Source organism: Octodon degus, unplaced genomic scaffold, assembly GCF_000260255.1.
Source record: "Octodon degus isolate 3935 unplaced genomic scaffold, OctDeg1.0 scaffold00020, whole genome shotgun sequence".
Taxonomy (NCBI): domain Eukaryota; kingdom Metazoa; phylum Chordata; class Mammalia; order Rodentia; family Octodontidae; genus Octodon; species Octodon degus.
Genome location: NW_004524596.1, coordinates 11154905 through 11178387, shown reverse-complemented (window position 1 = coordinate 11178387; position 23483 = coordinate 11154905).

Sequence of the window (23483 nt, the reverse complement as noted above, 5' to 3'; positions counted from 1 at the left end):
TTCTTCTTCTTCTTCTTCTTCTTCTTCTTCTTCTTCTTCTTCTTTTTTAAGACAGACTTTCTCTGTGTAGTTCAGGCTGGACTTGAACTCACATATAGCCCAGGGCTGACTCATTTGTGGTGATCCTCCTGCCTCAGCCTCCCCAGTGCTGGGATTGTGAGTACATGCCTCCACATCCAGCTTATTAGCCTGTGTCTTCATGGAGCCTTCTTCTCTGGGGCTGTGACTGCTCTTCTGTTTCTTACAAAAATAGTTATTATTGCATTTAGGGCTCACTTGAATAATCCAGAAAGATCTCAATATCCTTATTTAATTATATCTGCAAAGACATCTTTTCCAAATAAGGTCAAATTCAGAGGTTCAGAGAGTTAAGACACATATTATTTGGGGGCTATTGTATTATAAACTAATCTAGAAATTTTTTTCTGTCCTTTGTTTGCCAAAAACCCTAAGCAAGAATTTGGTTCTTTTCAATGCCAAATCAAAACAGAAATGCTCTCCTGCCAGGAACATTCTCAGTTACAAATACATTATATAGTTTTCTCTTTTTGATGCAAAATATGATTTAATAGAAACTTCTCTGTCTGCATGGCACAAAGTGACAGTAATCTCACACGTAGCTACAATGCTTGCCCACGGTGTCATATGTTTATGATTCTCAACTTATCACCGAATCACATGAATTGTGTTAAATTTCTAGTTGAGTGGACATGAAATACTAACATCAGTGCAATAACGCAAAACTCGTAATAAACTACAATGAGAACATCAACAAGCTGACTGATACACACTGTCGATTCGAAGAGTAATCAAGATGAGTCAGAGCAAGAAAACTTTACATAGCCTGTAAAAGATTGTACAGTAACACATTAAAAAAACCTTGGGGGGCCGGGGAGATGGCTCAGTGGAATGAGCGCCTCCCTGGCAAGCGCAAGAGCCTGAGTTCAATCCCTGGTTCCACGCTTTCCCAAAGCTGAAAACAATCCCATGTTTATACGATGATGACCAGTCTGGGATATTTTTCTATGGTCTCTACAGAGAATGATATTACAAAACTTTTGATGTTAGAGGAATCAATACATGAATACTGTATGTAGCAGAAGAAGTATATTTTTCTCTGAAAATATTATTGAGATGTGTCAGGCAGTTAATTAAGAAACATGTTAGTTTTCTGATGTTTTTGGCATTTACAAACTTTTTCTATTTTGTTATGAAAGATTTTCTTATTCTACATAAATACTGATGGTTCTAAGTACCAGAGGGTTCTGCATATGTGGTTCAGTCAACAGTGGCTAAAACTATTCTCGAGTCAGTTGTAGTGGTGCATATCTATAATCCCAGGGCATGGGAGGTTGAGGCAGGAAGATCACCAGTTCATAACGATCTTGTGCAACTTAACAAGACTCTGTCTCAAAAGAAAAAAAAAAAAAGAGAGTAAAAGAACTGGGAATAGAACTCAGTGGTAGAACACCTGTGGGTTTGATCCCCAGTACCGCTAAAAAACTGGCAAAGAATTGCATCTGTACAGAACATGCACATGTTTGTCTTATCATTATTTGCTAAACAATTCAATATAACAATTTTTATAGTACTGGGACAGGGAGATAGCTCAGCAGCATAAGTGCCTGCTTGGGAAGCACAAGGTTCTGAGATTGAGCCCCAGAACCACACACACACACAAAAACCCCACCCCAAAACCAAACCAAACCAAAACCCCAACAATTTTTATAGCGCCTCATTCTAGTCCATGGTATAAGCTATGCAGAGATGATTTAAAGAATCTGAAAAGACAGTGCACTGTATGCAAATCCTAGAGTGTTTTATGTAAGGGCCTTGCACGCACTCAGCATTCGGTGTATGTGGGGGCCCTGGGACACATCTCCTGAAGATGTCAAGGGGTGACACACACGGTTTTGCATTTAATGTTGTACTCATACGTATGCTTTCTTATCTGTAGAATCTCTTCCTTCATCCTGCAGTTGATACCAACATCAGGCTCAAATCCTGAAACCCAGGTCACCCCTTTCCTTACCTTTTTTTTTTGGCGGAACCAGGGATTGAACTCTGGCACTTGTACTTGCCAGGGAAGCACTTATTCCACTGAGCCATTTCCCCGGCCCCTCCTTACCTTTCTTGATTCTGTCCAATGAATGGCCTCTTTGAGAATCCAGCCCCACCCATGACCTTTTTCTTTCCTCTTGCCTTGTCCCCTGGCTCTGCTGCCCCCCACCCCCACTTCACACTGCTCCGAAGCAGGATGCTTCTGCCCTCTGCAGTGACTCCTCTGGTGGAAGGACCGCTTCTTCCTCCTGAGGATACCCAGAGCCTCTGTTCTCTCCTCCCATTCCTGCCCTCAGCCAACTGAGCAGCTCTTTGTAAGGTCCTAATGCTTACAACATCTACAGCAGCTGTGGCTTGATCCACACATCCTGCTTCCTCCAGTCTCTATGGGTGGTCTGAAAGTGTGTTTAGACCTCTCACACTCCCCTGGATTACAAGTGGTATTTGCTCAGCGTCATTTTCCCCAAACAACAGATCCTAGCACAGGGCCTGACACACAGTGGGGGAGAAAAGGGGGATAAAGAAGAACCAAGTGCCTACTATGCCCCAGTTCCCATTCTAGGTATTTTCATGTGCTGTACCTTCAGCTAGTCCTTGCAGTAAAAGAGGACATAGATCATATTAACCTCCTTTTAACAGACTGGAAAACTAAAGATAAATTGGTTAGGAAATAGGAGTTTAAGTGCTTATGATTTCATAACTAAATGGTAAGAGAACTGTGCTTGAAATTTGTACTGGTTAAGATTCTCTAGAGGAACAGAATCAGCCGGAAATACATCTGATTATGGAAGGGGATTTATCAGGAAGGCTTTCAAAATCAGAGATAGAAGAGTGTACGGTGGTCACTTGCGTGCTGGAAAGCCGGATGCCCCGCTGCTGCTCAGCCCAAGAAGATGGAAGGCATGAAACAAGAAGGATCGAGGATGCAGCCCTAGCCCAAGGTCGAAGGTCCGAAAGTTCCCTGGAGAGCCGCCAGTGTGAGTCGGCCTTTGGAGAGCTGGAGACCCGTGGCCGAAGTTGGTGTGCAAAGACTGGCGCACTCCCCAAATCTGGCACACTCCCTTCTTTCCCTTTTTATTCTGTTCAGGTTACAAGCTGTGGTGGTTGATACAGTGTGTCAGCTTGAGCTGTCAGAAGCTTGGCTGGACCTCTTGGTGAGACCACGCCCTGGGGCGTAGGGGGCCGCCCTAGGGCGATGAGGGCCGGTCCTAGAGTGACTCAGCACAGAAAGGGTACATAAAGGAGATGAAGACGGCTTCGCACATCCCACTTTCTTCGAGGAGGCCTGAATTTAGCAGTGCCACTTCCTTACAGGAGCTTGATCTTTGCAGAGGCACTCTGGAAGAGCTCCGATCTTCGTGGTGGAGACCGGTCTTCACAGTCAGTGTAGAAGGAAGAGAGCGAAGCTTGGTGGCGCAGCTGCTGCTCCTCCTCTGCTGTTCGTTGCTTTCTGCCCCCATGAACTGCTGCCGATTGCCTTGGAGCCAGCGGAGTATTAACTATGAGCTAAATAAACCTTTCCTTCCTTCATTTTGGGGTATTTATCCCAGCAACGAGTGAAAAACATAACTGAGACACTAGCCTATTGGTCGGTGCCCGCCAGATCCAGATGGGTCTTCTTCTCTCAATTGGTTGGGCTACCTGTCACTCATGCAAGACACACCCAGAATGGTGCTGCTAATCTGTAAGGCGTGGCTCAATCCATTCAAATTGACACGTCACGATCAGCAGTCAGAGACTCGAAGAACGTCTGTTTCTCTTTTAGACCCGTACTGTGTCTGCTAAGCATTCTGTCTGAGCTTTACGGAGAGAGCAAGGGCCCAATAATGATTTGCCAAACAGAACTGACTGAGAGTGACTTGTCCTGCCTTTGTTGATGGTGCACTTGCCTGCCTGTTCTCTCTCTCCTTTCTGGAGTCTTCCACAGCATCTTACCCTTGAATTTGGTCCTCTGCCCTCTTCTCTCCGTTCTGTCTCTTGCCTGTGTCGTGAGTCGCACAGTATTAATAGTCACTTTTTTTTTTTTTTTTGCAGAACACACTATATATATAGTTGTGAGGGGCCATTTCTGACCCATACCTCTCTTGTTCCTATAACTGTACTCTAGCTCAGTTCCTCTGAGTGCCCTGCTAGATTTTAGTTTTGCATAATCCACAATTTTCCACTCTTCTTCCTAAGTCCTTTTCTCCTGAATCCTTATCTTCTCTGCCACCCACAACTTAAAGCTGGCAGGCACCATTTTTGGTTCACTCCACAGACAGCGCTGAATATTTATTATGTCCCACTCCAGGCTAGGCACCAGAAATGCACTGATGAGCCAGACATACGGAGGCCCTCACCTCAGGGAGCGGTGCTCTAGTCAGCGTGTCGGTCCCAAGCCCCTGTTGTCTGCTCCTTTGTCTTGTCATTGCTTTCTTCCTACCTCAAGACTCTCTCTCTCTCTCTCTCTCTCTCTCTCTCTCTCTCTCTCTCTCTCATGCTTTTCTTTTTATTAGTATGCATTTGTCATACATATTGATCCCATTCATCATAGGGAATCTATCCTGTGTACAACATGCCTCAGTTCTTTTTTCCCATCCTCTCCTCTCCCTTTCATCCTTCCTCCTTCCCCCATTTACACAAGCTTTGTTTCCACATTTCTCTTCTCTCCTTTTCCCCTTTCCCCTTCCTTCCCTTCGCCCTCCCCATTCCTGTGTTCTACTTTCTATCTGAAAATATTTTTCCTACTTCCTGATACTTGTCCCCCACTATGCTCATTCACCCTTTGGGTTTCTCATGTGAGAAGCCATGCAATCTTTTAAACTCGGGTCCCTCTCTTTGGTGACCTTATTTGCGTGCTGGGTCCACAGTGAGTCATTTGCACGTGACCCATGATCAACTGAATGCCATTTCCCACTACAGAGTTTGCTGTTGGTTCCTCTGCTTTTTGGCACTTATTGTACTGTGTGTTACAGTACAGAATTATGTTTTCTGCAAGAAGGTCAGTGTTATGGTTTGTGTCTAGGTGTCTCTCCAAAGCCTTGTGTAGTCATGGGGCAATTTCTAGAGTTTGTGATTAATTCATGATCCAATACTGGGAGTATGGGTGTGAGTGCTGCACCCACGCTGGGGCAGATAATCTGCATACAAATGTAAGGAGGGAGAGAAGCTTGCTAGCTACTGCAGCTGCTGCCCCTCCCTTTGTTCTTTGCTGTTTTCCACCACTATGAATGGCTGCCCTCTGTCATGTGCTACTCTGCCTTGGCACCAGCTGAGTATGGACTGAAACCTCTGCTAACTGTGAGCTAAATAAAACCTTTTCTTTCTTCCTTAATTTTGGGTGTGTATTTTGTCCCAGCAATGAGCGAAAAGTAGCTAAAACAGGGGCTGGTGAGATGGCTCAGTGGTCTAAAGCACCTACTTAGAACAAGCTTAGCAAAGCACAGGGACCGCGGTTCAATCCCCCAGCACCACATGCCAGCCAGCCCCGCCTCCGGTGGGCTGAGCTGGCCACACACACACACACACACACACACATAAATAAATAAATAAAAATTAAAAAAGAAAAGTAGCTAAAACAGTCAGAGGGTAGGGCTACAATTTCCTCATTTAAAAATGAAATATTATGTATCCATCAATTGATGAGTGAACCATGAGTTATAACCACATTGAAATTATGTTTTTCTCATTTATCAAATCAATGTGGATCAAAAAGTTGTGTAGAGGACTGGGGAGATAGCTCAGTGGCTTAAGTGCCTGTCTGGCAGGAGCAAGGTCCTGAGTTTGATCCCTGACACCAAAAAACAAAGCAAAACGTTGTGTACAACATTGTGTTGGTCTAAGGTATAGAGAAAATGATCCTTTCATGTGCTTTCAGTATCTGTATAAATAAATGCAACATCTATAAAGAGTGATTTGGGGCTGGGGAGATGGCTCAGTAGAATAAGCGCTTCCCTGGCAAGCGCAAGGGCCTGAGTTCAATGCCCGGTTCCGCAAAAAAAAAAAAAAGTGATTTAACAATATCTATCAATGCAAACAAATGAAAAAGCACACACCCTTTGATCTGCTGGGCAGTTGTACTTGCAGAAATAAGCCTATTGGTATTCATAAAGGTGCACAAAAGACTATGTTACATGGGATTTATTGAAGTATTCTTTATAACGAAAGAAGATATAGAACTACTTACATACCTACCAATAGCCACACAATGGGATACAAAGTCAATAACGACACAGTTCTATGTGTACTAATGTGGAATGACTTAGATGTTACATGATTAGATGTAAAAAGGATGTTGTAGAACAATGTGTTTATTTCTTAACCGAATATGTAAGATGGATGCAATGTATGTGTATGCATGTTGAGGCTTGTATCTCATGCTCTCATACGTGGGGCTTTTGGGAGGTAGCTTGCTCTAGGGTGGGTGAATATGGCTTAAGGGTTGTGGTAGCTAAGTTACTCACTGATTGGTGTGGAAAATGGAAAACCCCATCCTGGGTGTGGGTAGCACCATGCTTGTAGCCTGAACGGACTATAAAAGGAAAGATGGAAGGCAGGCTTGCTGCCTTCTTGCCTACCCTGCCATGGGCTGTTTACCTTCTCTAACTTATGTCGGGTGTTTCGTTCCAGCAGTAAGAGAAGGAACTCAGTCTGTCTGTCTCTGTCGCCTTCCCTTCCTCTTTCCGCATTTCCCTCCCTACCTCCCTCTTTCTCTATGCTGAGTTGGGCCTGGTGGTACACATTGGTAATCCCAGCATTCTTTTTTTTTTTTTTAACTCTTTTATTTATTTATTTATTTAATATTTATTTGTTTATGTGTGTGGGGGGGGCCAGCTCAGCCCACCAGGGGGCGGGGCTGGCTGGCATGTGGTGTTGGGGATTGAACCGCGGTCCCTGTGCTTTTTTAGTTTGTTCTAAGTAGGTGCTTTAGACCACTGAGCCATCTCACCAGCCCAATCCCAGCATTCTTGCAGGCTGAGAGGTAGGAGGATCACAAATTCAAGCTCACCCTGAGCAACTTTTGTGACTTAATGAGACTATCTCAAAATAAAAGATACAAATGGCTGGGGATGTAGTTTAGTGTAAAGGTCCTGAGTTCAACCTCTGGTATTAGAAACAAACAAACTATGTTGAAGGAAAGAAATTTGGCAAGCCTTGTTGTTGGGGATAATGATTTTACTATATATTTTCTTGTCCTGTTTGCCTTCACGTGACTTTCTTTCAATCTTTCCGAGTGATTTAGATGATCGTCACGTATCTCACCCGAGGAAACTGAGCTAGAGAGCTTGGACTGGAGCAGGGGCTGCTTGGGCCTCCTTAATGTTCCTGCCTCCTGGAGAGGTGCTGTTAGCATCCTCCTGCCCCTCTTGACCCCTGGCTCTTAGAACCGGCCTTCTCAGCTTCTGCTTCTCCAGGGTGCGCCAGGGCCCACCCCTGTAAGTCTGGGTGGGAGGAAGCGGCAGGCCTTGTGCTTGTTGGCCTAGCTCTCCTGCCCTCCTGAGGAGGGTGATCTATGGCTTGCCAGAGGTGTGTGTGTTCTTGCCACTTGTGGAACAGAAAGCTTCTTTGTTCTTGAGAGTGAAAATAACCCTAAGATAAATGTTGGGCCTGGAAGGTTTGGCTCCAGCTGCCTGGAGGCTCCTCCTTGGAGCAGAGGGAGACTGGAGTGCGTTTCCCAAGGGAAGATTCTGGCCACAGGTCTGCTGGAAATTGTCTGCTGTGGCCCAGGAAGGTGGCCGTGACTTTTACATACAACCCAGCTCCCAACACCTGCCTAAAACTTACTTCCGTAGCCAGTGACCTCTGTCGACCCACGGAGGCATCCCCCGCCTCAGCACAGACTGCTTATGATACCAGCAACCTGCACATACCTCCCTCTTCTCACCTGGAGCTACCCTCTGTCCCACTGACAATAACTCCTCCGGAGCTGCTCGGTCCTTTGTCTTCCTACCCCCACCACTTCCTCTCTGCCCCATGGAGTCTGCATTTCATTTCTCTGCTCTTATTGAGAAAGGGCGGGACCCAGCTGTGCACCTGGCTGCTGCAAACCCCATAAACTTCAGGGTCTGACTCTTCCATGGACCATAACCTCCTCCCTCTCCAATCCGGTCCAGGCAGGAATAAATGGGAGGATGCTGGAGCTGCCAAGAGGGGAAGGAGGAGGGGGAGAGGATAGGTTCAGGTTGCCGGTAGCCACACAAAGAAAAGCCACAGATTTGAGGTTGTTTATTTTTCACCCTCATCCTTAAAGCTGTAGGGAGAGGATTTGCACTTTCTTTTTCATGGTGCTGGGGCTTGAACCCAGGGCCTTCATACTCAGCTACATCCTCAGCCCTTTTTGAGACAGGCTTTCGCTAAGTTGCTAAATTGCCCATGTTGGGCTCAAGTTTGCTGTCTCCCTGCCTCAGGCTCCTAGAGTGCTGGGATTTCAGGCATGTGCCACCACACCTGTAGTATCTGCTGTTAACACGGGAACTTTGAAAGGTGGCGAGATCTTCCAAAGACTCTTGGCAACAGAAACAGAGACAGAAACCCCCAAGGAAGAAGTGCACAATAGCACCAGAGTTCCCCAGAAAAGTCAAGGCTACACTCCCTTCCACTCAAACTCTGTCCTGGCTCAGGAAAGAAGTGAGGATGCCTCAGAAGTCAGAGCCCCAGGAAGGACTTTAGAGAAATAAATCCTTGCAGCATTCTTTTCTGTAGGCCTGGTGAGAAGAGCTATAAAAGGGCCTTGCAGGACAGACAGGGAAACGGAAGCAGCTAGCAAGCCCCAGCGCTCATGAGGCTGGCCGGCATCACCATTCATCCAGTGGTGCTGAGTTTGTTCATAATGAGGAAACAGAGGCGGAGAGAGGCCCAGGTCCTCTCCCTCAGGGATCAAGTAGCTTGTTCCCTTGTCACTGTGCTGTTTTCCCTTGCTGGGACCTACAGAAGCAGTAGATTGAAGGACCAACTCTGAGACCACCTGAACCCTAAGGTCAGAGAATGCAAGTGACGGAGAGCCCCCAGGACCACCTTCCTTCTCATTGTGGGGACTGGTGCCTCCGAACTCCTGTACCATGGCTGCCTAAACGCAAAACATGGCCCTTACACTGGCGAGTAAGAGTGCTTGTCCCCGAGTCTTTCCCCAACACTATCAGCTTTGCCTCTCTTAGGCTGTACAAGTCTGCACTGGATGGAGCTTCTGGGTATACATAAAGGCACACAGAGCAAGAGGGGTAGGAGTTAGGGCAGCCGTGTATTGACCCTTAGGGGCCAGGCCCTAGGAGACGCTTAACCTACAGTGTCTTAAAAAAGATGGACAACTGTTCTGTGGAGCACGCATTATTACGCCCATTTTCAGAAGAGGAAACTGAGTCCTCGTGAGTTTGTGATTGGCCCAGGGTCGCACAGGTGTGCCCTGTGTGGTTAAGGAGACTGCAGATATTGCCAACATTGCCATTCATCTTACTGAGTGCCGCCTAGCTGGCTGGCTGGCTGGCTGCCTTGGTGCGTGAGAGCTACTGGCAAAGGCTGTGGAGGGAACCTTTGCAGGTTCTGCCAGCAGTACTCCACCAGGACCCAACCACATTTCTCAAAGAGATACATGGTGGTCAGATGACTCCAACCCTGACCTCTACAGCCCCCTCTTCTCTGCTCCTGGCCCTGGGCAGGGACTTCTCAGGCCTCCTTGCTGAGTTTCTCTACCCACAGCATGGGCTGGATAAGGACTGGCTTTGTGCTCAACAATCTGCAAAGAAATTGGTGCATTCCCTTCTCTCCCCTGCATTCAGTCAGGGTTCACCAGTGTGGGTCATGACCACATCTGTGCGATTTGCCTGGGTTGAGGGAGGCAACGAGATTCAAGTTAAACTTTTCTAGACTCATAAGCTGTTCCTCCCATTACAGCTCAACTACACTCCTCTTCTGAATTTCGCTTGCCCAGACTGCTTCTCTCTCCTTCACTGAAGGTGACATCACCCTCACATTTTCCAGAAATTCTCCAAATTACTCACAGTCTTCTTAGCCCCCGCTGTTGTCTGGAATTACACACCCCAGACACTCCCTCCCAGCCTCACCCCTGCACAAAGGGCTCCCCGCTCGCTGGGCCCAGGCTGGTCTTGATCGCTGGTTCAGCTTGGCTTAGAGAACAAAGCGGCTGGGCTGGGTCTGGCTCGCTTTGTAGGGAGGGGCTGGGCGTTCTTGAGTGCTAATCAATGGGACTGGAAGGCCCGCTGCGCAAGGAGTGATCAAAAGATTCACCGAATGTTTAAGTAAAGAAAAAAACAAAAAACTTATTACCATGAAAGATACATTGCCAAGAATGATGGGGTAAGTGTGTTTGAAGTGAGGGGGACTCTTTTGAGTATTTTAAGGGAATTAATGGCGATGTGTCTTTTACTGTAATATATATTTTTAATTTAAACATTTACTGGCCGGCCAAATAGCGCAGCAGATTAAAATGCCTGTAAGCAGGCGCAGGGGCCAGGGGTTTGATCCCCCTGCCTGCCGTGCTGGCCCGCCCCCAGGGCGTGCTGAGAAGGCAATTGAGACTGGGCGTGGTGGCACATGCCTGTAATCCCAGCTCTTGGGAGGCTGTAAACAGGCGGATCACTACGAGTCCAATCTAGTAGTGAGACCCTGAACACCCACCCTGTAGACCCTTCCCTAAAAAAATAAAAAAAAAAAAAAAAAAAAAAATTAAACATTTACTGTACTTTTTGAGCATCCTTTATTGCTCAAATAGTGATAGCAATAGCAACCAACCTTTCTTTCTGTCTGTCTGTCTGTCTGTCTTTTTGAGACAGGGTCTCGCTATGTAATTCAGGCTGGCCTTAAGCTCACTTTGTAGCCCAGGCTGGTCTTTTTTTTTTTTTTTTTGGCGGAACCAGGGATTGAACTCAGGCTCTTGCGCTTGCCAGGGAAGTGCTTTATTCCACTGAGCCATCTCCCTGCCCGCCCCCAGGCTGGTCTTGAACTTGCAAGGATCCTCCTGCTTCTCTGCCTCCTGAGTGCTGGGATTACAGACAGTTACAGAAATTTCTGTCAAGTTAAAACAGTACAGTGTGCCCTTATCCACCCTGGTCGCTAGACCTGTTACCGTGTAACTTCTGGCTCTTCCCTAAAGTGCAGATGAGTGTGAAAGGTAAACATTTTGTATTGATGAGGACATGAAGATGGCTCCACAGCACAACTGAAGACCCTTACGCAAGAAGACTTCCAGAACTGCTTCAGAAAGTGGCAAGAATGATGGGGGAAGTATGTCCAAAGTGAAGGGGCACATTTTGAGGGGGATTAATGGAAGTGTGTTTTTATTTAATAAAATGTTTATTTATTTAATAAAATTTTTAAAAGGTGAACATTCAGCATATTTTTTGATCACACTTCATTGTGCAGTGGGGAGAGCATGGGGCTTGGAGTTGGAGGGCCTGGGCTCAGGACTTGCTTCTGTCGTCCGGGAGGGCTGCGGCCTCACACCCATCTCCCAGGCCTCGATGTTCTCCCCTGAGCATTTTCCAAACGGGCCGCAGCTGCATTTCCGGGCCCTGCTGCTTTCCCAGAGCCTCGCCATTTTCCACAAAAGGGTGGCTCCTCTACTAGACGCTGGGCAGGTTTTTGTGATCTGCCTCAGCAGGCCACACAGAAATGGCGTGTCTCGTGCCTCGGGGTCCCCACGGAGGTCTCCGCTGGCAGCCAGTGTGGATGGCCAGCCAGACCTTCGCAAGTCTTCAAGCTGGCCCAGCTGGGACCAAGAGTGGAGAGGAGGCACTTCCCCTGCCTGAGTTGTAAATTAGGGCACAAAACAAATGTCCTTGTCCTAAGCCACTTAATTTTGGAATGGTTTGGATATAAAGCTCTGGATGTTTGGAACGTGGATTCTGAGGGTTAAGTGAGGTTATCTGCGGGGTGGAGCCTCAGGAAGCCCTAGGCATTGCCTGTCAGCGTAACTCTTTGTCATCTTCATTGCTGCCAAGGCACACCAGTGTCCCAAGATGTCAATGTTTGTGTCTCTAAGTCTGGCAGGAGCTGGGTTAGACGCCTATTTTATCTTTTCAACTATTTCATGGACCATAACCTGCTCCTTTCTCTGCTACAACTAAGGCAGGATTGAATTGGTTGCTGTAAGGATTAAAGTAAAGTCAGTGCTATTATTTTCACCAATTTGCAAATGGGAAAGCAGAGGCATAGCTGGTTTCAGCAAATACTCCCCCATTAAGCCACTCCCCCAGCCCTGACGCAGGGTTTTTTTTTTTTTTTTTTTTTTTAATGTATTTGGTACAAGGTCTGACTCCACAGCTCAGACTCGTAGTGATCCTCCTGTTTTCAGCCTCCCCAGCACTGGGATTACAGGCGTGCACCACTATGCCGGGACTCGGTGGCCTGCTCAGTGAGCACACTTGGAGGTGGGGCTGGCACGGCTTGTGGTGCCCGGGATCAAACCCTGGTCCCTGTGCTTGCCTAAGTGGGTGCTTAGTCCACTGAATTATCTTGCCTGCAACAGGTTTAAGTTCAGGCAGTACAAAAGTTTGCATCCAGGTCTGTCTTTTTTTTTTTTTTTTGGCAGAACCGGGGATTGAACTCAGGCCCTTGCGCTTGCCAGGGAAGCGCTTATTCCTCTGAGCCATCTCCCTGGCCCATACAGGTCTGTCTTGCTGTCAAACTTATCCTCTTTCTTTAAGCAAGGACTGAGGCAGTAGCCTAAAGAATACTGTGACACTAGGATATCTTAGCAGGTCCTTACCAGGGAAAAACCTCTTTATTTTATTTTATTGTTTGTATTTTAACAAGTGTGTACTGAATGCCTGTAGTGGTACCGTGTGCTAGGCAGTCCTTCCATGCGTAAAACTTCTCTGAAGAGCTCATAGTCTCAGGGGACAGCACATACTTTCTGACTGTGTCACGTTGTCAATCTCAGCTTTGCATCTGTAAAATAAACAAAAGTGCAGTGCTTGGCGCGGAGGATGGCTGTGAGAGTTGCATAATACACTCTGCTTAAATCATCACATAGAAAGGATTCAGCAATTACTGGGGTTTTTCTTTCTTTCTTTCTTTCTTTCTTTCTTTCTTTCTTTCTTTCTTTTTTTTTTTTTTTGTACCAGGGATTGAACTCAGGATCTTGTGCTTGCCAGGCAGGCCCTTAAACCTCTGAGATACATCCCTGGTCCTTGTTTTTTTTTTAATAGGTAAAGGAATAAAGATTTGCCACATAAGGAGATAGGCTCCAAAATAAAGGAAGGCATATGGTGTTACAGGAAAAGAGGAGAATGCATCATTAATTCATCCTGTGAGCGATCACTGATTAGCAAAGGCGTGACTTTGTTCTGGGCCTGCCAAGGTGAGTTAGAAGTGGGTCTATGGAAGGTCAGTGTGTAATGGGTCTGGGAGCAGGGAGCAGCCCTGGGTGACTGCAGCACCAGTCCTGGGGTGTCCGAGGTGGGGGTGGAACAACAGAGGCAGAGATTCCAGCCCCAATCTGAGAGTCTGGCTTGAGGAGGAGGCTTTGTTTTGCAAAAGCCTAGGGAAAGGATCTCAGGTTCTAAGGTACAAATGCCTGGCAGGAGAATGCCGCGGCAAGCACTGCACTTTTGTTTATTTTACAGATGCAAAGCTGAGATTGACAACGTGACACAGTCAGAAAGTATGTGCTGTCCCTGAGACTATGAGCTCCTCAGAGAAATCTTACGCATGGAAGGACTGCCTAGCACATGGTACCACTACAGGCATTCAGTACACACTTGTTAAAATAAAAAAAAATAAAATAAAACAAGGAGGTTTTTCCCAGTAAGGACCTGCTAGGATATCCTAGTGTCACAGTATTCCTTAGGCTACTGCCTCAGCCCTTGCTTTGAAGGGGGAAAGCCTTAGGTGCCTACCCTGGCACGAGGAGCTCAGAAGGGAGGCCGGTGCTTCCCTGAGATGCTTTCAACCACCTTCTCCCTCGGGGGGCTTCAGCTCCCTCAGATCCTCCTCAGAATCCATCACGAGGCCTCCTGTGCGAAAAGGTCCCAGAAGCTTCATCCCTGATGGGTGGATGGCTACAGGTAAAATTCACCCCAGCAGGCCAAAGGGCTGAGGGCCAACATTGAGCTTTCTATTTGGTGCCTCTGGCCGCCGGAAGAAGTCACCACAGGAACCCTGGGCAGGCTCTGGGCTCTGGGCTCCAAGAACAGCTGCTTTGGTTTAAATATTAATAATGCAAAATGAAATGTGTGGGGTACCCAGCGCGCCAGAGCCCAGCCAGTGTGCGCTGATCTAACGTCCCCTGCACTTGGGTTGGGAAAAATGTGGTCAGTGAATTTAATATACTTTTTGGCAACAGGAAGATGACAGTTAACTTCTCGCCTGAGTCTCACTAAAGTGGGTTTTCTCCCTGGAAAGCACAAGAGGGAGGGTGGTTTCTTGCCTATGCCTGCAGGTCTGTCACAGAAATTCTGTCCCAGACCCTCTGCTCTGCTCACCTGGACTTTCAAAGGAGACTCTGGGGGCCAACGAGCATCTCTCTGAGCGTGAGCAGGAAAAGTAGCTGGACTTGTTCTGGATTACCACGGCCTGGGTGCGGCAGGAACCTTTGTGCCCACAGACTCTGGCTCCCCATCCAGGATGTCGGCTTCCCACTCAGTGCCCCTTCCCGGAGCCCTGCCCCCATACTATGCTTCAGTAGAGTTCTCAGGGAGGAGGCAGGCGCTGCCTGTCCTTGTGAGGCCCCTGAGGTTGATTCAACCTTCAGTGCCTGATCTGAGGTCTCCAAGGCCCGGATGCCAGCCCCTAAGTGCCTCGCTTCTACAATCCCACTGCAGTTTTGAATCCTGGGGGCTGGGATTTCTTAATTGCTAAGCGTGGAAACCGTCTCCTCCTCCATTCCTTTCCTCACAGGCCAGGCAAGAGGCATCCTGGCCTCTTCGCTCTTCTCCAGCATCTGGGCCCTGGAGCCTCTCTTGACTAGTGCTGTAGTCTCAACTGCTTCTTGAAAACTTAATAAATGCTTGGTGATGTCACAGACCCTGAGCTGGAGAAGGAGAGAGCATCAGCAGGCTGAAGGAATTTCTGAGAGAAGCCAGAGGCTCAGAGTTTGCTCAACAAAGGCCGCCTGTGCAAGTGTGGTCACCGCGAGGCTGTCTCTGCCACCACAAACTGGAATGAAGCTGCCCAGGGCTTCCCCAAAGTCTATCTCTGGTTTTACACAACCTGACAATGTTCCCAGTTGCAGGCGTGAGGCAGGCAGCCCTTGTGAGTGAGTGGCCAGGCTGTGACCCACTTGGGGGTGAGGGCTGGGGAGGGCTCCCAGGCTGAGGGGGGAACCAGTCACCCCAGGGCCCCTCTGAGATGAGAAGTGGACCCGAGGCAGCAGAATGCCTGGCCTCAGGGAGAGCAGGCAGTATGGTCGCCCTGCTCTGGGGCTCCAGCTGTGCTTAAGCCCTGGGGCCCCTCAACCCACCCCCTTGGCATTCAGCCCTCGGGGAAGCTGAGAGAAAGTCTCGCCTGTTCTGGATGCCGCAGGCAGGATTGGCCACAGTGGTCCCCTTCATGTGTCACCGCTGGCTGTAAGCGCTGTGTTTGGTTTGGCAAAACAGCTATTTAAATAGCAGTGAAATGTGTCACTGGAAAAAAATTAGCTCATGTTTCCTTTGCCATTTCTTCATGATTTCCATTAAAAGTGTAACCACGGGTAATAAATTAACAAGATCTGTAAAAGCGACCGTAGGAAACCATGGATCCAGAATTCCTATAAACTTCTAACCCAGGCAGCTAAGAAGCAAGGCTACTTGGGGGAAGGGGGCGGATCACCCGCTCCAGCTTTCTTTGTGTCTGCTTCTCCTCCTCCTCCTCTCCAGGTGAAAGGAAGCCTTTCCTATTCTCAGGCTGCTGTGGCTATTGGGTGGGGTTCTTCACATGGACATCCCAAAAGCCTGGGGTGTATTGCTCAGCACTTCCAGCTCCACAAAAGCTAGAACCCCCCCCCAAATCCCCCTACCCAAGCAGACCCACTCCCCATTCTGCCTCACTTGGCCCTAGCCGTGGTCCAGTTCTTCAATTCTCTACTAGAGTTCTCAGTTTGAAATAAGAACCTTTCCTATGGGTACTTGAGGTCAGACTGCAGCTTGGTTTCCTAGATAGGAACTCTGAGGTCAAAGAAAAATAGTTGTCTTCAGCACCAAATCCAATAATAGTAGACGGTGGTGGTGGTGGTGGTGTATGTGTGTATGGTGTATGTTGTGTGTGTGTGTGTGTGTGTGTGTGTGTGTATTGTCCTCCCCTCTCCCCTTCCCTCCCCTCCCTTTTTCTCTCCTCCTTTCCTGTCCTCCTCCCCTCTCCACCCCCATCCTGTCTCCCTAGAGTGCTTGTTTGTGCTGGGCTGAGGCAAAGCCAAGAGGTAGGAAGCTGAGATCTGTTTGTTAGTACACGGGGGAAAGCTGCTCCCAGGGAGGGCAGCCCTGAGGAATGTTTGGTGCCACAGATAAGAGCTGCTGGGGTCAAGGGAGTGTGCTGTGAGCCTCACCCAAGGAGTGGGAGAGTGGGGGCGGGCCTTGGGGAGTGTCACACCCAAGACTGAGGACTGGGAGAAAACTTGGAGAGTGTGTTCGCTGTTACTCCTGGGCTAGAGGAATTGCGGGAGAAGACTGGGGGAATATGTTTAGTGTTACACTAGGGGCTGAGGAAGTTGAGGACGGGACTGAAGAGTGCTTTTATTATTAGACACAGTGGAGGAATAGGGAGAGGATTCGGGGAGTATGTTCAGTGTCACATAGGGTTGGGACAGTGAGGGGTAGGATGGGAGTGTGTTCCATGTGACACTCCAGAAACTGTGTCATTGGGGGCAGGATAGGAAGAATGTGTCTGTGTATGCAGATTTTGAGTGGGAGAATGTGTTTAGTGTCACTTCCCGGGCTGAGGGAGCATGTTGAGGGAGGGAGAAGTCTGGGGCAGGGAGTTCAGTGTTCTGCAAAGGCACTGGGGAAGTGTATGAGTGGAACACACAGAGTTGGGATGAGAGGGTGGAAAAGGTGGTGAGAAAGCAAGGATTGCTGATGAATCACTCCTGCCTCTGATCTCTGTGGTCACCCTGCTCCCCTGTCTTGCTTCCCCTTCACGAAGACCTCAGCCCACATTTGTTTCACTGATGTGATGCAGCCATAATTTCCCCGGTAGGTAAGAGGTCGGGTGAGAAAGGGGGATTTTGTGGCGCTTTCCCAGGCCCAGGTTGTCCTTTGTCCCTGGAGCCATTTCCGTGCACATTAGGCCTGGGCTGAGGAGGAGGCTTGTGCAGGCCATTTCCTGTTTTCTTTCTGGGGACAGTGCTTGTCCCAGAAGGCAGTGCTGTGGAGGACTTGATTGCAATGAAATTAAAGGGGAAGCTGGCACCCACTCCTGTCCCTACTGATTCCTACAGACTCCTAGCCTCTCCTGCCCCTAACTCCCAGTCCTTCCTCCTGGCCACACAGACCCCATGCTCCACGACCACCTTTGTTTCCAGAGTTGTCTGCCTTCTTCCTGATCCCCTCTAGGTGATCTTGACAGAGACAATGTTTGGGACCCCATCCCCCTCGCCCTTTGTCATAGCTGAGGCTGAGGGCTCTGCCAAGGCACCTGCTGGGAATGAAAGAAAAACATCTGCTTATTTTGTTTACATTTCATCCAGATGTTTGGGTGCAGGGATGGAAAGGGAGCTTCCCTCAGAGGCAGAGAGGGCAAGATCCAGAGGGGAGGATTGGGCGTGGCCTTCTTAACAATAGGAACAAGACTCCTCTTAAACATCAAGTCCGTTTATCACATTACCACTGTAGCCTGGGTTTGCCAGATCTTGACTTGGAAAAGTCACCAGGAGGCAGGGGGCCGCACCACACCTCTCACTGACTGCTCTCTGCACACCTTTGTCTGTGGCTGGGAGAGAAAGCAGTGTCCCCAAGTCCCTTGTGGAGGAGGCCAATTAGCCACACCAAGCAGTGAGCATAAATCACCAGGCTCCCCTTTTCCTGGGCTCAGGCCTGGAAAGGATCAGCACTGTGCAAATACTTGGGATGTTTCTCTTTATTAGTGATAAAATATTGGATGTCAGTGTGCACCGTTTCATGCCCTGCCTCCGACAGAGGGAGCAGTAATTGTGATGAATAGGGGTCCAGGGGCAGGGCTGCAGGCGTTTAAGAAGGCTCTGTGGATTGAAAATATTAGGATTGATTAAAGGTCAAATACTTTATAAATTTATCAGTGTGCCTACATTCTCCCGAGGTGGGGGCTACCCCTTCAGGCAGTATAAAAAGAAGTCGGCGTGGTTCTTTCCCCTCCTTCCCTCACGCCCCACTGCCCTTCCCTACAAAGCTGATTACAGCCAGCCCTCCGTGTCTGATGAGGGGGTGGGTCCAGGAGTCCCTAGGGCTGACCGCGATCTGCTGATGCTCAAGCCCCTTATAGCAAATGGCCTAGCATATGCATCGAAGCTACACATGACCTCTCATATAGGAGGTGTGATTGAGATATGGTGAATGTTTAATTTTTAAGAAATTTATTCCAAAAACACATTGCCATCAATCCCTCTTAGCATACTCCCCCTCACTCGGAACACACTCATTGTTCTAGCCCCTTTCTGAGTTCTGGAAGTCCTTTTTGTGTCTTTTTTTACGAAGTCTTGGAGGCCTCCGTGTCCCAGGTCCATTAAAAATGTTTACTTTTCCTGGCATTTTGACCGCTGGGAAGACCCAAAAGTTACAAGGTGCCAGAGCCAATGAATAAGGTGGACACAGGATGTGCCGTAGTTTTCTTACAAGCCTGCTTTTCCATTGGATGGCACTGGGCAGCAGAACTCACTGTTTTTTTCTTTTCCTTTTTTTTTTTTTTTTTTAGCATATTGCATCACAACATGAAAGACTTCCAGAACTGCTTCAGGAAGGGCAGGAACAATAGATAGGCACACTTACAGTGAGAGGTGTATTTGGAAGGGGATTCGTGGTGACATCTCTTTCACTGTAGTACTTTTTCTTTTTGAGGACAGGGTCTTGTTAGGCAGTTGAAGTTGTTTGTGAACTCCGTGTGACGCCTTGGATTCTTGATCCTCTTACCTCAGTCTCCTAAGTGCTGGATTACAGGCATGCACCACCGTGCTTGATCTGTAATACATTTTTTTTAGATTTGTTTTTATTTTTATGTGTTTGGTACAGGGTCTCACTTCGGAGAGAAGTGAGACTTATCCTGGTTCTCCCGTTTTCAGCCTACCCAGCCCTGGAGATTGCAGGCATGCACCACCAGGCTGGGTCTCAGTGCCAGCTCAGCCCCGCCCCAGAAGGGGGCCTGCACAGTATGTGGTGCTGGGGATCGAACTGGGTCCTTGCGCCTGCCTAGACCGCTGAGCTATCTCCACGACCCAGACATTTTTTAAATTTAAAGATTTAGTGTACATTTGAGCCCCATCTCATGTTTCCAGTCATTTCTAGATTACTTATAATACCCAGTACAATGTGAATGCTGTATAAATAATTGTTATGGTGTATTGTTTAGGGAATAAAGATAAGGAAAAGCCTACACGTGCTTAGTATAGACACAGTCTTTTTTTTTGAGACATCTGCAGTCTGTGGCTGGTTGAGCTGGCGCACGCGGAGCCCACAGATGCGTCCCCACTGCACGGAGTAGACACGCGCTCCTGTAATTTGTGTGGCCTGTGCGCCTCCGGCCAGGGGCCAGGAGATGAGCTCAGCGCAGGATCTGCGGGCGGAGTCGGCCTGGAGAGGAAAGGGGACTTTGTCGGGCAGGGATAGAGGCAGGGCGGCCACCGCGGAGTCCCCACTGGACAGATGCGTCATCAGGAGTTGCTGCCACCCATCCCAGGAACCCTCCGGGCTAAAAGGCAGGTGCCCTCTGGCTCCATCTTTCGCAGTGGGGGGCCTGATTCCTGCTGTTGAATAAAGAGCTCTCTGTCTTTAGCCAACAGGAAACCCAGAGAAAAATGACGTTGAATCACAGCCACAGACTTCACCGCGTCTTTGGGGCGAGGTTCATCGATTGAACAAATATGTATCGAGCAGGGAGCCCCCCTGGGATGCTGGGAACGAAGCAGGGAGCAAAACAGATGAAAAGCCCACAGGAAGTTACAATGAGGGAGGAGAGAGAAAATAAACATAGGGCCTCATCACTTAGGCGGGCTTTGGTGGTAAATGCTGAGGAAAATGAGGGAGGAGAAGGAAGGGAGTTGGGAGCCCGGCAGGAGCGTTGGAGGGTGGAGAGTTCATCTCCCAATACATACTTGCAGTGGCATTTGGCTATTTCAGTATTAGCTGTCCATATTCTTTTTTTTTTTTAATTGAATGTGATATAGACAAAAACGTATACAGAAAATGAGTGAGGTAGGATTGAGATTGCCCAAATGTTAGGCCACTGGCTTTCACAGGAATCCTCCGAAAGGCTTTCACAAATATACATTACTGGGCTCCAGAATGTGCAGCTCTAGTGACTTCCCAGGTGCTGCCCTGCGGCGATGAGGGGACCACACTTGGACAACCACTGCCCTCGCCCCACAGCCTGTGCTCTGGGGGCCAAAAGAGGCTTTCTGGAAGAGGTAACTTGCAAAGTTGGGGAAGAGGTATGAATAGCAATTTTCCATTTTGCCCTTTTGAAATAAATGGTAAGAATTAAGCCAGCCAGTGGTTACGGAATGAGCGCCAGGCTGCAGGGAGGTGGAGGAGTGGCTGAGTGGGTGGCAGCTGAAGTGGACACTCCTTCCTTCCTTCCTTCCTGGGGCTGGGCACAGAAGCGGAGAGCCAGCAGAGGGAGAACCAGGGTGGTGGTGGCCAGCTCAAGACCCGAGATCCAGAAGGCTGGGTGTGGGGTATCAGGAGGGCCCCTTCCCTGGGTGATGTCAAACATCATGAAACCCTGGGGTCAGGATACCCTCAGTTCTAAAGGCAGCTGTCCATACTCAAGATGCCATCAAGAAAAGGATTCTTTTGTCAGGCATCTTTGAGCACACTGGGCTAACAAATCTCTTTAATTATAGGACTTCTCAGTGCTTTTAACATGAAGACCATTGATTTATCATCTATGTATTTATATTTTTTATTTTTTGATGGCCAAATATTTTATTTTTATTTTTTAAAGAGAATAAAAAGTTTTGAAATACATTGGAAATGATACAATTTTTTTTCAGAATTTCACTAAACAAAGAATAGAAATTGAACAATTATTATATTGCTAATGTCTTCAAATTAGTTGTTTAGATTATCAGATATAAGCATATCATCTATTCTGTCTGTCTGTCTGTCTATCTGTCTGTCTGTCTGTCTAAATATATTCCCCAGAAAAGGAGCTAGGATTTAATGTTTTTCAAACATTTTTGATCACAGAATCTTTTTCACTTTTTCTTAGAGAATCTTCCAAGACCAATGTGCCCTGGAGCATGTTTTGGAAAATACAGCTCTTAGTATCAAATGATCTCTTCCAACACACACCACGTTAAGTAAAAGAAACCTTAACTAGACCAAGAACTCTAAGAGTATCTTTAGCAAACATGCCATCAATCCTCTGTTCTCTTAAAGACTGCTAGATTGGGCCCAGGTCTGCTCCTAGTACAGTGTATTCTGGCATCTCCAGGGATCTTGGAGGAAAAGACCTGGGAACCTGGGCTTCTGAACCTTCTGCTTTGGCTTTAGGCAGCACTGGGAGCCCCATCAATCTCATGGTATCTGAGTGTTGCTCTGACGCATCCTCCGCTCCCCACAGGATGTGCAGGAGTATGTGGTGAGAGGGCTGGGCTGGCAGATGCAGCCTGACAAGGCGGGGTCTGCACTGGCTTCCCGAGCATGTCTCCTGCCTGTAAGCGAGGTCTGCAGAGCTAGAAAGAGGAGGGGCCCGAGGCCAGCTGTGCCTGGAGAACAGCAGCCCTGATATTTACGACTATGATGGTCTTTCTCTAGTGGACCTGCTTGGGAACATAAATAAACTTAATAGGCTTCAAATAATTGTGACAACCGAGTTTAAACCCCAGACTGTGGTCCAGGGCATTAGGTGCTTCTCTCCCCAGAAAGCACCATGCAATCCACCTGTTCCTGCAGAGCTGACGCTCCGGCTGGTCAGCACTACTGATTTGGTAGGTCTTCATCAGAAGAGACAGGAGAGGTGGTGTCAAAGTGGACCAGGGGAAAGAAGCTTGTGCTTCTGGAACACCCCAGGCTCGTATGTCACTCCCCTCATCCAATCTCCAGCCTGACTTTGCGGATTTCAGATCCTGCTCCTTCCTGGCTCCTTCCACAGGATGAATCTCTCTCTCTCTCTCTCTCTCTCTCTCTCTCTCTCTCTCTCTCTCTCTCTCTCTCTTTCTCTCGTTTCACAGCTATTCCCAGAAGCTGCCATGGAGACATGTAGGATTACAACTTCATTTCATAGCACAAACATGTTGGAAACACTTCCTTTGTGTAATGCATCATACCATCTTGTAGGAAAGGAAGGCTCCCTGTCATGGTTTGTGTCTAGGTGTCCCCCAAAGCCTCATGCAGTCTGAGGGTGACTTTTGGAGTTTGTGATTGGTTACTGTGGGTGTGCATGCTGCACCTGCCTTGGGGCAGGTAATTTGCATTACAATATAAGGTGGGAAGAGAAGCTAGGGGCTTGAGCTGCTGCTACCCCTCCCTTGCGCTCTTGCTCTTTGCTGCCTCCATGAAAGGCTGCCCTCTGCTATGTGCTGCTCTGCCTTGGAGCCGGCTGAGTATGGACTGAAGCCTCCAGTAACTGTGAGCTAAATAAACCTTTCCTTCCTTCATTTTGAGTGTCGGGTATTTGTCTCAGCAACGAGGGAAGAGTAACTAAGACACTCCCACTTCTCATGCAGAGCAGGCTGGGATAAAGGGCCGTAATGTGCAGTGATGAAGAAAACAAAAGAGATAACAGGCGAGAGTAGCTTCTGCTGAGCGAGAATGCGATTTTGCAGAGGAGGCGTTGAAGAGTCCTAAACCAAGGCATGGATGAGGGTATAAGGAAAGAAAGTTGTGAATGGTGCGGTCAAGAGAGGAGTAAGCAGGAAAAATATGTTGGAGCCAGAGCTTGGAGAATCTGTCCTTTCATACAGGAGGATTTGGGCTTTGTGAAACAAGCCAAGGGAAGTCAGGTTTTATTTTACCTTTTAAAAGTAATCCATGTGTACAGTAAAATCTTTACTCAGTTTCCTTTCCAGAAGTATCCACTATTTCCAGTTTCTTGTATATCCTCCAGAGGTAGTTCATTCTTTGCAAACATATATATGAATATATCTTCTTAGTACTTTACAATACAAACATAGCATGTTATATACACTGCCCTGTACCTTGTTCATTATATATAACCATAGATCTTGGAGGTTTTTGTGTGGAGCTCATTGTGTCCCATAGTTTATTAAATAAGATACTGCTGGGCTGGTGAGATGGCTCAGTGGTCTAAAGCACCTACTTAGAACAAGCTTAGCAAAGCACAGGGACCGTGGTTCAATCCCCCAGCACCACATGCCAGCCAGC